The 18,581-nt window shown below is 51.2% G+C and overlaps 1 protein-coding gene and 1 long non-coding RNA gene across 2 annotated transcripts in view; one reads left to right on the top strand and one right to left on the bottom strand.

Annotated features, from left to right (window-relative positions):
- Positions 1 to 18,581, top strand: part of LOC309637967 (uncharacterized protein) — an 88,867-nt gene that overhangs the window by 38,240 nt on the left and 32,046 nt on the right. The window lies entirely within an intron of this gene.
- Positions 451 to 17,160, bottom strand: LOC309638528. The gene is made up of 3 exons (XR_014251184.1): positions 17,072 to 17,160; positions 4,795 to 17,001; positions 451 to 592 (listed from the first exon to the last, which is right to left on the bottom strand). It is a non-coding gene; the product is annotated as an uncharacterized lncRNA (long non-coding RNA).

Below are 18,581 nucleotides of genomic sequence, written 5' to 3'. Positions count from 1 at the left end.
CACACACACACACACACACATACGCCCCTACGTGTATACACACATGCGTGAGCCTCACAAAGCACTGAGGTGTGTGTTAAGGTTTTGTCCCATTGAATGACTGAGGTTCAGTGGAGTTAGTCTGGAGGTTTTCCCTTTTGTTTTTTTTATAAATTTATTTATTTATTTATTTACAGCTGTGTTGGGTCTTCGTTTCTGTGCGAGGGCTTTCTCCACTTGCGGCGAGCGGGGGGGGGGGGGGCACTCTTCATCGCGGTGCACGGGCCTCTCACTATCGCGGCCTCTCTTGTCGCGGAGCACAGGCTCCAGACGCGCAGGCTCAGTAGTTGTGGCTCACGGGCTCAGTTGCTCCGCGGCATGTGGGATCTTCCCAGACCAGGGCTCGAACCCGTGTCCCCTGCATTGGCAGGCGGATTCTTAACCACTGCGCCACCAGGGAAGCCCTCCCTTTTGTTTAATAGCCTCAAGCTGTTGTGGGAAGGCCTTTCAACCCCTCTCCTGTTCTGATGGCACCTCTTGCTCCCCGTGTTCCCATGTGATGCAGCCCTGGGACGTCCTTCTGTGGCTTCTCAGAGGCCCCGTTTTCTTCCTCCTGATGACAAAGACAAACGTGTTAGGAAGCAGCAAAGCCATGGTTGCCACGGGGGCTCGGGTTGGTCCCCATGACGTCCCCTCCTGCACAACCACGGCTGTAGCAGAAGTTGTCAGGGCCCAGCCTCGCCCTTTGGACCTCAGACACTTCGCTGTGCTCCGGGCTCTGCTTCCGCCTGCCAGGTAACCTCCTTGCACTGTAATCCTTACCTCAGCACAGCTTCTGGGGGATCCCGGCAAGATGCCATCCTTAGCCTCCCCCCGCCCCCCCCCACCGCCCTTTTAAACTCTAAGTTTGGGCTCTTGGTGCCATGTCTGTGCCGTATAAGCCTGTCCTGTCCTCCTGGCCACCTGATGGACCAGGGAGAGAGACCAGCTGGGCCCGTCAGAATCCCTTCCCCTGGTTGGGATGGGTGATTGGTTGGGATGGATGGGTTGGGGGAGGGGAGTGGAGAAGAGAGAGGAGAGAGAGGGAGAGAGATTGAGAGACCGATCTTTCCCCGTCTGGGGACTGAAGCATGCACTTGGGAGCTCTGACACCTTCTGCCATGTATTCTGGGGAGCAAAGGCAGCTCAGTCTGCAGAGAACAGATGAGGCAGGTGTGCAATGCAAAGCGTAGGTGAGGGACACAGAATTCCCGCTGTGGCTTTGGCAGCCTCCCAGATTCTGGTCCCAATCTTCTCAGAAGCCTGGCTGCATACATTTGACAAGATACCCATTTGCTTAAGAAAAATGCCCACTTTGTGTTGAAGCTAGGATGAGTTGGTTTCTTTTTCTCGAAGCCAGAACATCAACAAATGCACACTTTACATCCTAGGTAATTCTTCTGAAAGACAAATTGTGTTTTTAGGGCTGTTGCCATCTCAGCTGTGGAATGGCGGTATTTCATTTTATATGGCGTTCTCTCCTTCCTCAGGGAACATGGTGGCAAAGGAAGGGTGGTTTCTTCTTTTCCGTAGGGAAAACCCAGCAGCCCTCTCTTGCGGAGCTGTGTTCTCTGCTCTTTTGGTACCTGAAGGCAAATCCCCTCTCACGTCCCGAGATCGTGCAGGGGCAAGAGTGTGGATTCCCTGGAGAGGTGCGGGCTGTATGCCGGAGGCCGTAGATACACCGGGGGGAGAACGGCCAGGATTCATGGGTCCTGGGCCAGCGTGTTCCGTTCCTTCACCGCGCTCGTGAGGACCTGGGGTGGACGTGACAGTGAGTTTGGCCACCAGGCCCTGTGGCGTTGGGAACACTGGCAAAGGAGGAGAAAGCTGTGAGGGGCATCTTTGCAGCCTGCCCAGGGACAGAGCACCCGCCCCTGGCAGTGGCCCTGGGCAGCGAAGACGGAATTGTGACCAGTCAGCATTGAAGAAAAGGTTCTTTCCCGTTTTTCTGAAGCAGGTGACCCCTGGGATTACCATGTGCTATAGGGTGGTAGGGCGTGAATATTGTCGAACCCTGGCCTTTCTAACCGACCTTGGCAAGTGGGCGCTCTTATTTGGACGTCTGTAACACACATACCATAGACGGGGGGCTTCAACAACAGACAGTCATTTCTCACAGTTCTGGAGGCTGGAAGTCCAAGATCAAGGTACCAGCTGATTCATGGTCTGGTCATGACCCTCTACCTGGTGTGTAGACAGCCACTTCCTTGCTGTATCCTCCCATGGGAGAGGGAGAGGGAGGGGGGAGGGAGACAGAGAGAGGGGCGCGGGGGGGATGGGCAGGAGGCTCTCTGGAGCCCTCTGCCCCTACTTCCCCGTGCTGCTCCCCTGTGCATGTGGTCTCCAAAGGGTGGGCACAGCCCCCTGAGGGTGTCATGGGTGAACAACTTTAGAACTTCTATTTATACGTATTTTAAACCCAGATGATGGAATACATTAGGATCGATTGGTATGAAATACATGGATTAACACTGGTCGCCTCCCTGGGTCTGTGAGCTGTCGCGGCTGCACACGGGACCCCAGGCGCCTGTGGGGAGTGCTGAGTGCTGAGGCTGGCGGTGACATTTGCACTCACGTTTGCTGCCAAACATCCACGCGGCTAAATGCTCATAAGACTGGCTTCTAAAAAGCAGCGTCTTTATGATACTTTTAATGAAATGAGAAGTGGATGCAAGGTATTTTTTCCAAAGAGGTTTGCTCAAGGCAAAGAGCTGGCTGTTGATCCTAAAGACACAGGCTCCAGAATTTCTGACTTTTTGTGTCTGGTTAAGTGGCTCTCAGTCATAAGCTGTGTAGAAAATAATCTTGAGAAATTAAGAACATTCTAATATGTACTTTCAAAGTAAAAGGGACACTTTAACAGTGCGTGAAAGAATAATTGATTTTCAAATGTTGTGGAGAAAGCATGTTAAAAACAGATCTTTCAGACTATTTCCAGTGCTTGCCATTTTCTTCTCTTTTCCCTTCCTCTCTCCCTCCTTCCTTTTTTCTTTCAGCTGGAAATGACGTCTGTTAAATATAAAACCTCATTCCGGCATTCTTTAAAAGTATGGAAAAAGAATTTTTATTTTGCCCCTTTTTTTTCCTCAAATGAGAAATCTCAATGGGTTTTGAAGCCATTTGTTAAAAGTATAAAGTGCAATAACTTTTTTTTTTTTGGCCGCGCTGTGAGCGGCATGTGGCTTGGGGGATCTTAGTTCCCCGACCAGGCATCGAACCCGCGACCCCTGCGGTGGAAGCACGGAGTCTTAAGCACTGGACCGCCAGGGAAGTCCCTAAAGTGCAATAACTTCTGATTAATTTCTAATAACACCCAATCAACATTAGGAAAAATCGATGCTTACCAGCCAAATTTCAATAAAACCTTTGCCTAGGAAGTAGATAGGATTAAAAAAATGGCCTTAGGCAGCAAAGAAGGAATTGTGACCATTCAGGATTGAAGAAAAGATCAAAAGTCAAAAATCAGAGTACAGTTTCTATTGAATTCATATTGCTTTTGCACCAAGTCGAAAAATCGTTAATGAACCATTCTACGTCGAGGACTGTCTGTATTGCCTTGTTTCCAACTGACCAAAACGTTTCCCCTTCAACTTTTCAATCTTTTCCCACTTTCTTCTAAATCTTTTTTTAAAATTGAGATTCATCGGACTTTGTGTTTTCCATCGTTCCCCACATGCGTCCCGATGGGCTCCTGTCCAGTGGCCGCTCCTCTGCCTCACCTCTACGTCCCCACTTTCCTGTCCCGTCTCTTCAGACCCTCCCTTTCTCTCTCCCCCCTCCGTTATTCCCACGCTCCTCTGCAGTGCGATCAGTTCTCTGGGGAGCATTGGTGGTGATTCGAGAATCACAGAGAAGTCGTGGGGGCCCACTGGCTTTCACTTCCGTGGTTGCAGCAGATGTAGGTGCTGCAGAGGGGAAACGAACTGCGCATCAGGGCTCCCAGGACAACTCACGGGGCAGGACCGTTGGTCGGGGGGTGGCATGGGGCGGGGGCGACTCCACCCACAGTGGCTTCTGGATCTCGCCATCCAGAATGAGGCCTTTAGGATGAGCCCTGAGCGCAGGGCTCGCTCTCATCCTCTGCTGAGGGCTTGCGCATACCTACAGGTGGTATCAGAGAAAAACTAAAATCATTAGTTGTGTGGGAGGGTGCAGAGCTGTCTTGGAACAGGCAGGAGGTGGTGGGCATTCGGGTCTCCCAATCGAGGGCCCGAGCTCTGCACGTCCCAGGGGAGTTGTACTCAAGTGGATTCGAAGAAATGTAAAGGCACCTACTTACAATGCTGCTTGTTATAGGGCAGAAGTCAGTATAAGTCAGGCTGGCCCTGGCTCTCGGCCAAAGGACTTTGTTTCCTGAGTCACCAAAACCATTTCCTTTTGCAGGATGCCCCATGACCCCAACCCCCAGCAGAGAATTGCAAACAGTGAGATTCCAAGGCCGCTGCCCTTCTGGCCACATTGGCCGGTGCACACCGTGTCCCAGTTAGGGTCTTCCTGAGCCCGGCTGCAGATCACCCCTCATTGCCCCGGGCTACCCTTCCCTCATTAGCAGCAGCCTTGGGTGCTGCCACATCAGCACATGCCCAGTGCCCGGCTGATGGGGCCTGGAGTCACGTCCCAGGGCAGCTGGCTGCCGTGTGGTGCAAGGGCCACGGCCATGCAGAGTGGAGGCCGGGTCCTTGGGGACCCTGGGGCAAGACAGGGTGCACTGGTGCCACGTTAGGTGGTGTGTCCTTTTGGGGATTTCCATCCTGCAGTCTCTGGAGCATGCACCTTAGGATTCCTTGGCCCGCGGCACCCCGAGTGGGTGATCCGAGTCTCCGCAGGGCTTGGTAGCTGCAGCCACTAAGCCAGGATGGCTCTGCTTTTTCTCAACAGTTAACATGTCCCAGCTCTTCTTCAATGTCAAAATGTTTTCCCATGAACGCCAGGGGTAGCATTTCCCCGCCTGCCTTATCAGCCCTAACAACCAGAAGCCTGGTTTCCAGGAAAGCGGCCACTCCATCCAACCTGGTGAAACCCACTCCCCAGCCTGGCCACTGACGCGGCATTTATGCCCCAGGACTCCACAGCAGAGGGTTGTTTTAGCTGTGGCCACGTGGCATCACTTCCGATTGGCCAGCCAATCCTCCTCCTCCCCCATGCAGCCTCGCCCCCAGCCCTTCTCCTCCCCGAGGTCCAGGCTGATAGTTTGCAAGGTGGTGGGAATGCTTTGGGCTTTTGGTGGTGAGGTGGAGGAGGGGGCACTAATTCCCTTTGTTTCTGAAAATATCCCGGGGCCGTGGCTGCTCTAATCTCTTCCCTGGGCAGAGGCTCTGGGAATGCCACCTGCTCGCTGAGCGGCCGGGCTGGGTGGCCCTGGGGAAGACCCTCCCCTTCCCTGGGGCACCTCCCACCCTGGGGCCACATGGAACGCCGTGCCTCTGCACCCCACATCCTGTGAAGCGCTTGGGAAAAATAACCGTGTTGCTGACATGCAAGCCTGGCAACCGTCTTGAGCAAGTTTGGTGGTGCCTCGGTGAGCCACGAAAAAGCAGCGCTGCCGTGTCTCGTGATGTGAAGGTGTTCTTTTCCTAACCATATACGTCTCCCCGAGAGAACCAATAAATAATGTGGTCACTCTGGCTGGGTTGTCTTTCCATAGCTGCCCCGGGAGCCCTCTGGCCCTGCTCGCTGCTTCTCCTGTTTCAATTTCCATGTCCTCTCCGTTTTGTAACTCAAGGAGCATCTTGGGCTCAGCAACAGCTGACAACCCGGCAGGCAGCTCCCAGCCGTGGCTCCCGGGGAAGGGGCGATGGGCACTGACTTGCAGCTGTGCTCCGGGGCACCCTGTCCCCAGGGCTGTGAGTCACTGGAAAGTGAACGAGGATGTGTGCTGGTGGGTGGAGGCCGCCAGTGCCAAACCCAGCAGATCTGGCAAGGCCACGCGAGTGAGTAATGAGATGGGAGATGTGGAGGAGCATTTCTCACGGGAGGATCCCGCAGGCAGCCTCTCGTCGCATCCTCATCCTCCGCATCGGTTCCCCGCCGGAAAGGGGGCCCCCTGCTCCTGCGGGGGGCGTGCGTGGCTAGGCTCTGCCCACAGTGCTGAGTCGGGGAGCTCGAAGGACCTTTGCAAACCATCCCACCCCAGCCCTGTATTTTCCAGATGAAGAAACCGAAGTCCAGAGGGGAAATGAATTGTCCCAAGCTGGGATAGAGCAGGGCTTGAACTCAGAGCTATAGTCTGCACACTGGGAAGCTCAGGGGCTGGCAGCTCCGACACCTGCCCCGGCCCCAAGTGTTTCCCTTGCACCCAAGGAGGTGAGCGCACCGCGGGGCAGGTGGAGAGGTGAGCTGGAAGATTCATGGACTCTATCCTGAGCCTGGTCCCTGCACCCCTAGCTCTGCTGCCGGCCCCGCCCGCTGTAGCCCCGGACCCCTCCGAAAAGCGATGCCTTTTCCTTCTGGCTCAAGCTAAATCCTCCACCCCCGTCACCCTGGGGGAGGGACAGGTGGAGCGCCAGCCTAGGGCGCCTGGGAAGAACACCCTTGGCCGTTTCCCTGCCTCCAGCTGTTCTTTTATTATTGAGCACATGCACCGAAGCAGCCAGGAGAGCTTGGGCAGCCAGGCGAGTCATCTGGGGCGTGGCCAGCAGCGCTGGGGTTGGTGGATGAACCGCAGAGACAGCCAAGAAGTCCTCAGGCTCTGGCTTGCCCTGTCGCTGCGCGCTGGAGTGGAAATTTCTGAGAACGGCCCTGAAGGTGACAATGTGGACAAGGCCACTCCCGGCCGAGGGCTTGGAGGGGCGCCGTCCCTCAGAGCTCTGGAATGCCACGCATTTGTTTATCTGCACAGAGTCGTGCCCGCCCATTCTGCCCACCTCTGCTTTCTCCATGGGCTCAGATGCCGCTGGCATTTAATAAATGTTAAAAAATAGCAACATCTGAACCGCTGACCTTCACATAAAGGCCTTGGAGACCACAGCCAGAGCGGTTCCCCCTTCGTGGAGCCAGACAGCCAAGGCCTGGAAGGGGGAGAGAGAAATACACCCTCAGCTCAGGGGTGGGGACGCCGGCGTCCGGGCGTGGCGTGGAGTTTGCCCCGGACCCAGCCAGGCTCAGAGGTCGTGCTAAGTGGGACGGGGTGCTCTACGGAGGCGCCGGGCTGCCGGCCCTGTGCAAACCAAGGGCAGAGCCTGCCTCACCTCGCCCCAGCCCTGCAGACAGCGCTGGCGGGGTCAGGTGGCCTGGGCACCCAGCGTTTCAGACACTGTGCTGAGGCCGGGCACTTCTGTCACCTCTCTTCTTTGCCTGACCCAACAAAGTCCCTTCCACCATTGTTCAGCCAAGACTTCCTTGTCTGGTGGTGAAGGAGGGAGGGACTGGGGTTTTCCAGCCAGCCTGAGTCTTTGGTTCTGATCTCTTCCTTTAAAAAAAAAAAAATGATGCAGCCTTTATCCGCGAGGCCTGTCGGCAGAGTCCAAGCAAAGTCTTCTTTTTGAGCCAGCCCTCTCCTTCCTCTTTTTCTTCTTCCCTAAGACTGGGGAAAGGTGCATGTGGAGAGGGGAGAGGACCTGTGTCTCCTGAGGGCCTGGCCCTGGAAGGCAAGGTTATGTCACTTATTTACCTCCCCACGGAAGCGAGTGGACAGGCGAGGCAGCTGGAGTTGGGGCAGTCAGCGAGCGGCCGGGGTCGGTGCTGCTGGTGGTGGACGGGGCTGCATCCCAGGCTGATGTGAGGAGCCTGCAGCCTCTCCAGGGCTTGATGCTGACACCTGTGAGAGGCTCACGGTGCAACAGGCACTGTTCAAGGGGCTTAATGTGTCTGATACCTTTTCTTCTCGACGGCGGTCTCGTGAGGAGGTGTTTCCCCGTTTTACAGATGAGGAAACTGAGGCTCAGAGAAGTCAAGTACCTTTCAAAAACGGTCCCTTTAGTTTCAGAGCCACTGCTACAGCAGAAACAGGTGTCTTCTGGGGTCCTGGACGATATGGATGACTGGACTTTTGGAGTGACCAGCTGTCCCAGTTTGCCAGGGACTCTCCCAGGCTTAGCAATGAAAGTGTCCTGGGAAAGCCCTTAGTCTCTGGCAAACCTGGCGGGTTGGGCACCCCATTAAATGCTCGTCCGTCTCTCCCTCCTATGGCACATCTATTGCGTTTATTTTTAAAATTTTTAGTGGAGTATAGTTGATTTACAAAGTTGTGTTGGTTTCAGGTGTACAGCAAAGTGAATCAGTTGTACATCTACATATATCCACTTTTTTTTTTTTAGATTCTTTCCCCATATAGGCACATCTATTGCTTTTGATCTTCACAGCAACTTGGGAAAGACAGAGAGGGGCCCCGGGGGTAGAGAGCAGATCCCACGTCCCGGGGTTATTTGAGGATGACAGGGAGAGACATTCTTAGCCCAGAGCTGGGAAGCCAACGAATGCCCGTTTAGTGACCACTCTCATTGTCCCCCTAACACGATGCGGGGGGCAGAAGAAGCGGAAGGGACGGCAAAACTGGGGACTCCAGTGCATCAGAGGGGACATCCAAGTGCTGGGTTCCTGCCGAGCGGCATTTCCACCCTTGACCCGTGTCCTGGGGGCTGGGCCTGAGCTGCGGGGCACACCTGGGGCGCAGGTGAGGAAGTCAGGCAGAGGAAGGTCAGTGCTGGCCAAGCAAGGGTGTGGGGAGTGAGGATTTCATCCAAGCCCGTCATCCTCCAGAGTCCAATCGTGAGGCGGGGCTCTCTAGCGGGAAGCAGATGCCAGGATGGTGCTTTGACGACGGGGCTGGACGCAGGAAGAAGCAGAGAAACGGAATCTCTGCGGGGCTGGGAGTGGAAGAGGTTTCCGACCAGAGGCTGTAAGAGCTGTCTGAGTGTACCAGGCCTTCCTATGTGCCAGGCGTTTCTCTTTGCGTTCCCACGTTTAGCCCGTTCCTGCGTCCCGAATCCTAGGAGGTCAGTATCATCAACATCATCATCATCTCCATTTTACAAATGAGGAGAGGAAAGGCACAGAGGAGTATCGAAACTTACCCAAGGTCACACAGCTAGTAAGTGATGTAGCTGGGATTCAAATTTGTCTGATGGTGAAGGAGGAGAGGAGCTTTTCCTTCCTTTCTTTTCCTCCCTCCCTCCCTTCCTCCCTCCCTCTTTCCCTCCTTCTTTCTCTCCTTCCTTTCCTCCTGCTCCTCCTTCTTTTCTTTAAATTATGCTGCCTTTTCTTTGCCCACAAGGCCAGGTCGGTGGAGTCCAGGCAGAGTCTTCTTTTTCAGCCAGCTTCTCGCCCTTCCTATTTTATTTTCTTCCCTAAAGGCTGGGAAAGGTGAATATTTTAGCACCCCCCCCTACCCTTTTCTGCCCCGGGCCCTATCAAGGAGTAGGGCTGACAGTGGAGGGAGCTGGTGATGATTGGTAATCCGGGTGTGTGAGTGTGAGATAGTGCGTGAGTGTAGATCACAGTTGCTCCAGGAAGACATCTGGATCCTGGAGCTTGCAGACCACCCCGCCTCGCCCCTGCTAGTTCACGCCTCCTTCATGGCTAGCCTCCTTTCAGGAGCTCGGGGAGAGCACCAAACCCTGAGATCACCTGTTGGCTTTGCCCCAACTCACTGCTCGGGAAGCAGCCTCTGTGCATCCCTTGCACCTGTGTCTGATGGGAAATCGGGGGCGGGAGGAGCAGATCAGGAAAGAACCTGTGCTGGGTGTGGGTTCCATGCCCTGGGCAAGCTCTACCTCTGCCCCGCCCCTCCTGACAAAGGGGAACCTGTGAGTCACTGGCTCAGGCACCGCCTCACCGGTTCGGCCCTCTTCCCGGCACCACCCTTGCCACCAGTTCCTCACCCCTGTCCATTACTCACCTGTCTCCATCAATTCCCATCACTGAGTCTGTGTGGGGCTCATCTGGGGACCAGCCCTGCTGGGAACCACATAATTGTGACTGGCCCGCATGTCAATACATTGAAATGAATGAACAATACAAGCCCAACACCAGCCACGGCAGATGGTCCAACTTGTAAAGAAATACAGCATCCACTTCTGCATAGTGGGGAGTCTTGGTGCACGTAGCTTTTGCACTGGAAGCCCTCTTTTTGCCGGCGAGTTAGGGAATTAGATATACCAGAGCTACAGAGAAGCCTTTTCTAGGTAGAAAGCATTTTGCAGAGCAACAAGTAGAGCAGCAGGCAGTGCCTTAAACTACAGCATTGCGGGAGTATCTGTGAATTACGGTTCACCATGGCTGGAGTAACAACGAGACTGAAATCAGTCTTTCTACCTCAACAGAAAATTTATCGAATACGTGAATACAAGCTCTATTTTTAGGTCTGACATTTGAGCAAGTGGAGACTGAGAATTCTCTGTAATCAGAACATCAGTGCTGGTACAAAAATGTGATTATTCCAATCCAATCTGGCTGGGAAGGTGGAGCAGTTTGAGATCAGAACTAGATCATGAAACCAGGACGATGAAAGAAAAGAATCTGTGACTGCGATACATCTCTTTGCAGTTCTTAGCTAAAGGCAGGGTTGCACAGGTTGTGTACTGCACAACTCTGGAAGGCACTCTTCCTAGCCACCACAATATGTAGTGTGTTGTAAAGCAATGGACCTGGATAAGTGTTTTCCCAATCCTTTAGTTAGGGGTATGTGAAAAGTTAGTATGAGAACAAAACAGTGAGTATTATTTGGAGTTTGTCTGTACATCTGTTTATGCTTCCCTTAACTGTTCAGCAAATCGCATCTATAATTCACTCATGTGGATTCAGTCATTCAAGAAATTTTTGTTATGAAATAATTATAGGTTTACAGGAAGTTGCAAAACAATGTACAAGAAGGTCCCGTGTACACATTATCCGGTTTTGCTCAATGATAACATCTTGCAGAACTAGATATAATATCAAAACCAGGAAATTGACATTGGTACAATCCGTAGAGCTTATTCAGATTTCACTGGTTTCACATGCAGTCATTTGTGTATGTGTGTGTATGTGTGTGTGTGTGCTTCAATGCAGTTTTATCATAATAAACTGGCTATAGATTCTTGTAACCATCTCCACAATGAAGATACAGAACTGTTCCATCCCCAAGGACATCTCCCACCTACTATATCCTCTCCATCCTTAACCTCTGGTAACCACTAATCTGTCCTCTGGCTCTATAATTTCATTTCAAGAATGTTATATAAATGGGGATTTAATCTTTTTTTTTTTTTAATTTTTATTTATTTATTTATTTATTTTTGGCTGTGTTGGATCTTTGTTTCTGTGCGAGGGCTTTCTCTAATTGTGGCAAGCGGGGGCCACTCATCATTGCAGTGCGTGGGCCTCTCACTATCGCGGCCTCTCTTGTTGCAGAGCACAGGCTCCAGATGCGCAGGCTCAGTAGTCGTGGCTCACGGGCCCAGCTGCTCCGCGGCATGTGGAATCTTCCCAGACCAGGGCTCGAACCCGTGTCCCCTGCATCGGCAGGCAGATTCTCAACCACTGTGCCACCAGGGAAGCCCGGATTTAATCTTTTTTAAAATTGCCAATCATTTTTTTTTAAAAATTAATTTATTTATTTATATTTATTTTTGGCTGTGTTGGGTCTTCGTTTCTGTGCGAGGGCTTTCTCTAGTTGCGGCGAGCGGGGGCCACTCTTCATCGCGGTGCGCGGGCCTCTCACTATCGCGGCCTCTCTTGTTGCGGAGCACAGGCTCCAGACGCGCAGGCTCTGTAGTTGTGGCTCACGGGCCTAGTTGCTCCGCGGCATGTGGGATCTTCCCAGACCAGGGCTCGAACCCGTGTCCCCTGCATTGGCAGGCAGATTCTCAACCACTGTGCCACCAGGGAAGCCCTGCCAATCATTTTTTAACTAATTCTTTCACTACAGAGTTCTGAGTTAAGGATTTCTACCTAAGTATTCCTCAGGAGAAGTGCTTGAACTAGGGAAACCCAAATGATAGGGACCCAGAATATGGTGCCTGGAGGGACAGGCCAGGAAGCAGGAGAGCACTTGTGCTTATTGAGCACTTACTGTGTGCCAGGCCCTGTGCTCAGGCTTTAAGTGGGCTTCCTGCTGAACAGTGCCTCCAGAGGCAGACTCTTCCTTGGGGCTCGTCCCCACCCTCACCCAGCACACACTCTTTACGTCCTTTGCATACGAGCTTCTCACTGGGTCACCATCCTCCCGAGAGCAGGGGTGTCTCTCGCTCCTCCTGGGAACCATGGGACCTCTGGCCACTGAGTGTTTCAGTTAGATCCCCCTTCCCTGGGCACGAGTCAGCTCTGGCTGCCCAAGGGGCTGCGTGTGGCTCTTGGGTTGCCCTTGCTGCCACCTCCCAGCTGCTAGGACCAAACGCCACCTGGGAGCTGGATGCAGGTGGCCTTCAGCATTGGCATTACTTCCTGTAGCCACCTGGCTGCCTCAGGTTCTCACTTCTGAAGATCTGGAGAGAAACACTCGCAGACACTGCTGGCACCCTCGGCATTTTCAGGAATTAAAGATCAATGGAAAGGAACTCATTGTCCTGAATCCCCAGCCGCATATGAGTTTAGCAAATTCCCTTCTTGAGGTTATGAAGGCTCAGTGGCCAGGTGAGGCTAGGATGCCAGGGACAGAATGTAATTGGCCCAGTATCTGGGATTTTGGGCTGAATTGGCACAAACTGGTGAACAGGGACTTTAAACCCAGGGGATGGGTTACAGGCACCATTGAATTCTCATGTCCGGAGGGCTCTGAAAACAGAAGTGAACATGATGTGTCTGACCAATTAGGTGCAGTGTTACCTGAAGTAAAGGCATCGGCTAAAGATTATTTTAGAGCCTCTGTTGCAGTTCGGTTTCGTGAAATCTCTACCTCTATTTGTCAGTGGAGCTATGGCCTAATGCAGAGAAGATACAGTCTTGGTGTTTCAACTTTGCCTGACCACCAGTGGATATACTACAGCCAGTCTATAGGCAGAATCCTCTGGTATGATATTCCAACGGTATAAAGATTGAATATTTACAACCGTTTTGAAGTGGGAACGCCTGTCACTGTTTGGTTAGCACTGTGGCCAAGTACGTCATATTTTATTTATTAAGGCAAATAAGAATTGTGTTGTCGGGATTTTGTTGGACTAAGAAACCTGGAGGCCCCTTGAACAGTGCAACAGGAGATAATTTGCATTTAACCATTCTTTCTAAGTTAGAACCCGAGGCCATAAAGCTGGATTTGCTTCAGAGAATCTCGTATAAGGAGAGAAACAGTCACTGTGTCATTGTCACTGGGCACAGCTATGCCATTACATTCACCCAAAACGGTAGATGCTTTGCTGACTTTAGAAGTTTACTGATAAGTCATTAAACCTTTGTTCTTCGACCCTTTGTCTTGGAAAGCCCACTTTCTCAGGCCCCTCCTCGTTATAGTTAAAATAGTCTAAAGTTCTTGTGAGTCTTTCAAGGGCAAAAACGGGTAGATTCCCCTTTCGTGGATTCCAAATCAAAGCAAACAACATTAAAGCAAAGTCCAAAGTAAGTTGATCCTAAAAGAAACACTGGAAATTTTTTGTTTACAAGTAAGAGCACTGTGGTGCACTGGAGATGGGATTTTTTCCGTAAAGAGAAGTCCTTAGATTTCTTGCACGGATTCACTATCCACCCTTTTCTCTTCGTAGCAAGCATCCTTCTGTGAGGGGCGCACTGAAGACTCCCCCTCGCTTATCTACAGTCCTAACATCCAGAAAGCTGGGAAAACCAACAGACGTTTGTATATCTGATGCCACCTGGCAGTAAAATCTGACCTGAACTGACTTAAGACTTAGGGCTTATTTATCTCACCTACCATGAACCTTCATATTTCATTGCAGAAATATTAACATTGAATATGGGGCAGTGCCCTGGGGGCCCTGCAAGTGGTGTCACATAAGCTATGCTAGATGTACTGCATTATCTTTCTAAAAATCTGAAAATCTTGGAATTCTGTAACACAGCTGCCTGCAGGATTCTGGATAAGGGATTGTGGACCTAAAACACAGCCTTTTTATCTTCCTGCTATGCACACATCCGATGCCTTTTTTGATAGGTGAGGGGACCCAACCAGATGGCCCAGCCTGTCAAGCCCTTAGTCCCGTCCCTGGCAAAGTCTAAGGCGACATGATCCCACATTAAACCCCGGACTCCAGTGCTTTCTGTGCCCTGCCCGGCGTCCAAGCAGCGCAGCCTTCAGGCTGGCTGGGCACAGAGGTGACCGCGGCACTGACCCTCCTGCGCTTTCTCCACGTGGGCGAGGCAGGCAGGACCGCAAGCTCTGGGCCCATCGCCGCCCAGGCTTCCATCGGGTGTGTAAGACCTTATGGTAAATCCACTGAGTCATTCACCCGTTAATTTGTCAACCTTTTCTTTCCTCAGTTACCACTTACCGTGTGCCTTTTGTGATCTAAGTATGTCTCATGGAGATCCTCGTACAAAATGAGAGGAAGAGTGGGGAGTTTGGACTCAATCAGGATTTTCCCAGACAGTGTTTTATAGACTCCAAGAGATGTTCATAGATTTTAGAGGAAAAAGATTTTCACCATCAAGTAAGTCTTGAAAATGATGCATTAAACAGAGTCCAGCAGGTTTCTTCACTATAGCACATTTCTGAGTCCTTAATAACAGAATATGCATGGCTGACCTCCAAAAGAGAGCATTAGCATTGCCCAAGGAAGGCGTGCCCAAGGACCTCTGGGTCTCTGCCTGCTCACATCAGTTTCGTATTCTATGGAGGCTGTAGGAGTGAATTACGTGGAAGGTGGCAGAGCGGAATGATCTATAAGGCAATGGGAAACATTTCCACCCAGCTCAGTCTCTGAGTTGTCCAGGGCTGTAGGCTATTGTTGCCTCTTCCCTCTGCTCTGAAGGCACATGCAAGTGCAGGTGGCCACCTGGGGCTATGGGAGCACAGAGAATGCTCTTTCTGGGCCCATCTAACCTGGAAAAATAGTAGCCCCTTGCGAGCAATTTCCAGCCGCCTCTCTTTGAATTTCTTCTGTTCCCTAGACAGCTTGCCTTCCATGGCATTGTGCCAGGCACAGCAGAGAACGTTACTGCCCCTGACCTGTTAGCATTTTGAGAACCAAGATTTCTCCCGATCCAAGAATATGTGGAGGATAAGAGGAGCCCCATTTTCATGACTGGTCTTACAGTTGAGTTAAGGTCCCGCCCAGGAACACCAACAGACATGGTCCAGTGTAGTAGTTAAATACACTTTTCTGTAGTTAGAATGATTTACCTATGGAGATTCAATACCACTTCATGACTAATTCATGGGACAATGTTTTACTTGACCTAAGATACAGTCTTGAGGTAGGATGGGGATAGACAGATTCTTTAGTATTTGCTTCCTTAAATAATGATTTGAGTTCAATTTCTGAATTGGACTTGGGTTCTTTTTACTGTGTTTATGGTTGCAGCTGTTGTTATTATAATTATTATTTCTACCATTGACTTGCTCTCTGACGGGAGTTATATCACTTAATTTCTATTTGATTTAGTTGCGCCTCAGTTTTACCGGAGGAAAATGGGAATTTGTAAGTATTATAAAGAAATGCCTGTGAAGTTGGGAACACTCCTGGAGAGAAAAATTGTAGGTATTAAGAAATGACTTTATTTTTTTCAGTGATCACTGCGTAGTGAGCACTCAACAAAAATATGACGAGGAGGTAAGAATGATGACGCCGTGAGGGCAGGGACCTCTTCTGGCTTCTTATCCACTGAACCCCCAGGGGTAAGTGGAGTTGCCAGGGCTTGCTGAGTGCCTGAAATACCGATTAATGACCGTCAGAAGGAAGGAGGATGGAGGAAGGGAGGGATGCATCTTCTGAGCCAGCGAGTAACAGACTATCACCCTTGTCTTTTCTTGTCTGGAACCCAGGAGATGTGTAGAACTCTTTTCTTCACATACTGTTTTTCAATATTCCAAATTTCCTGAGATGTGTCCCTTCCCCTTCTTGTGTGGGTGAATGAATCATCTCATTGATCAGACTTTTGGAACTTGGTTAGTACAGCAAGCATGGTTCACTACTTTTCCCTTTTTCAATTCTTTATGCCCCAGCAAACCTATGTCCTCGAGTAGTGGGGTGCGCCCACCTTTGGACTGTGTGCTAGCATGCTACTAACGTTTGAATCACTTGATCCTTTCAAAACAGGCTATGCAAACCCAAGGGACGCTCAGCCCAACCAACATTTTTCTTCCCCAATTGTAGAAGAGTCCACTTTTCTCCTGGACCTTCCTCCCCACACCTCCCACGTTTCCTTCTCCCCGACGGGCTGTGGCACACAAGGCCAAGGGCGTGTGGTCCAGAAGACAGAACGCTGGGCTTGGAGCCAGGAGACCAGGGTTGGGGTCTGGGTCCCCAGCTTGCTTCTCATCCATCATGGGGGCTTAGGCAAATCTCTCGGCTTTTCTAGTATCACATTACCCCACAGGGCTGTCCTGGAACACCACAAGCTCAGCGCGGAACGCTTGCTTTTCCCTGGTCAATGCCATAGCCATGATTTTTTCTGGACTCCTTATGATAACCTCATTATACTATCCTTGGAATCAACCAAGGCCTGTCTATCATCTATCTGTCTATCTATTTATCTATCTATCTATCATCTATCTACCTACGTATCTGTCATCTATGTACTTAATTTTTGTGGCTTCCCTCTCCTGAAGCCACGAGATCACCTGGCAGCGAGGACAGACGATAGAAGGGTCACCTCTCTTGCTGGCAGGGGAGAGGGTGTTGGGCAGTGACGTCCCTGAACTGGGCACTGAGTGCCGGGCAGCCTGACCCCAGGTCCTCTCCTGCCGGAAATCCCTGCGCACCTTAACTGGGGTGGAGTTGCCTTGTTGCCGACCTACCAGTTAAGACCTCAGGACCCATCAGTAGAGCCCCGTCTGCCCTGCTGGGCTCTGGCCCTCCTCCCCCACGGGGCTCCTCCCACCCCTGGTTCCTGCACCAGCTCTTCCCCCACCTGCAGGCTCTCCCTGCTCCCAGCACCTCTCCCACCTCACCCGACCTCACCCGACCTCACCCGACCTCACCCGACCTCACCTGACCTCACCCGACCTCACCTGACCTCACCCGACCTCACTGGGGACACAAGTGGGTGATGTGTGTCCGTCATCACAGAGAGAGTTGGAGTTTTCAGATGGTGCTTCCTTGTCAGTGTGTGTGTGTGAAATAGCTTTATTGAGGTAATTTACGCATCACACAATTCACCCACTTACAGTTTACAAATCGATGGTTTTTAGGGTATTCACAGAGTTGTGTGACTACCGCTACAATCAATTTCAGGCTGTTTTTATTACTTCAAAATGAAACCTCTTTAATTTCTCTTGAGCTACCACCCTCTGTCCCCTCGTCCCCCTCCCCACCAGCCATAAGCAACCGCTAATCTACTTTCTGTCTCTGTTTTTGTTTACCAAGCAGATGGGGAATTACATAAAAACCTCTTCTCTTGCAGTGAAAACTATGCTCATGAATGGCCAATAGTATAGGGATCATTCCCCAAAGAGTCGGCTCAGTAAGACGGGGTTGGGGGAGGCTCCCGTTTGTGACCACCGGGAGGTCAGAGGTCACAGAAGACTAAGGATCGTGCTTCCTTTCTCTGCCCCTGTGCTGGGGGACTCGGGAGACATTTCTTTCCCCAAACTACCCACCTCATTACTAAAGTGAAGGACTGTTGCCAAGAAGCCAATTACAGTGTGGACGCAGGGACCTCCAGGCAAAACTATAACCTAAATTGTGTGATGCCAAAGCCGGAGAAAGCTTGAAACTCATTTAGGGCCCATTTAGACCCCATTCTGTGGATCTGGGAACTGAGGCTCAGAGAGATTAAGACAGGACTGGAATCCAGGAACCTGTAAATCCTGGATTTCCATTCTCTCAGCAGAACAAAAAGCATTTCGTCAAAGTGTACAGCAAGTCAAACCGGGCTAGAAGGGTCGAAAGGGAATCTGCAGAAGATGCCAGTTAAGCATGAAGAAAAGGCACTGCTGTCTTGTGATTAGAACACAAAGCATCTTCTGGGAGCATCTCCCCTAAAGCTATGTTAGCAATGGAGAGTGTGGTCTGACTTCATGGTGGAGAAATCTGGCTGGTCACCTGGTCAGGTGACCAAGGGTAAAAATCCCACAGGTGAGACGTGTAGGCCCAGTGTGCCCCAGTGGTGGAGCTCTGGGCCTGAAGTCATCCCTGAGGTGCCCAGTGTGAGGGTGTGGCCTGAGACTGGTCCTGAGACAAGATCGGGCTGCCCAGCTGAGGGTCAGATACAGAATGAAAGGTTGTGCTCTTATGATTGTCCAGGACATAGGAGACAAAGAACGCCTTTGTAAGTTTCATATTGAAGGGGACTAAATACAAGGCGTGATCCTGGATTGGGTTTTGGACCAGAAAGAAAAAGGTGACATTGATGGGACCATTGGTGGGATCTGAATGGGGTTTCTGGTTTGGATGGTAGTGTTGAATCAGAGCCGATTTCCTGACGTGGATGATTGTATTGTGATTATGTAGGAGAGTGCCTTTGTTTTTGAGAACTACACCCTGGAAAATACACCTGGAGTATATAGGAGTGATGGGGCATCAGGGTTACAACTT

This window comes from Balaenoptera physalus, assembly GCF_965194825.1.
Source record: "Balaenoptera physalus genome assembly, chromosome: 11".
NCBI lineage: Eukaryota > Metazoa > Chordata > Mammalia > Artiodactyla > Balaenopteridae > Balaenoptera > Balaenoptera physalus.
The sequence above is the reverse complement of the archived record's forward strand: the minus strand, read 5'-3'. Positions and strand labels throughout refer to the sequence as shown.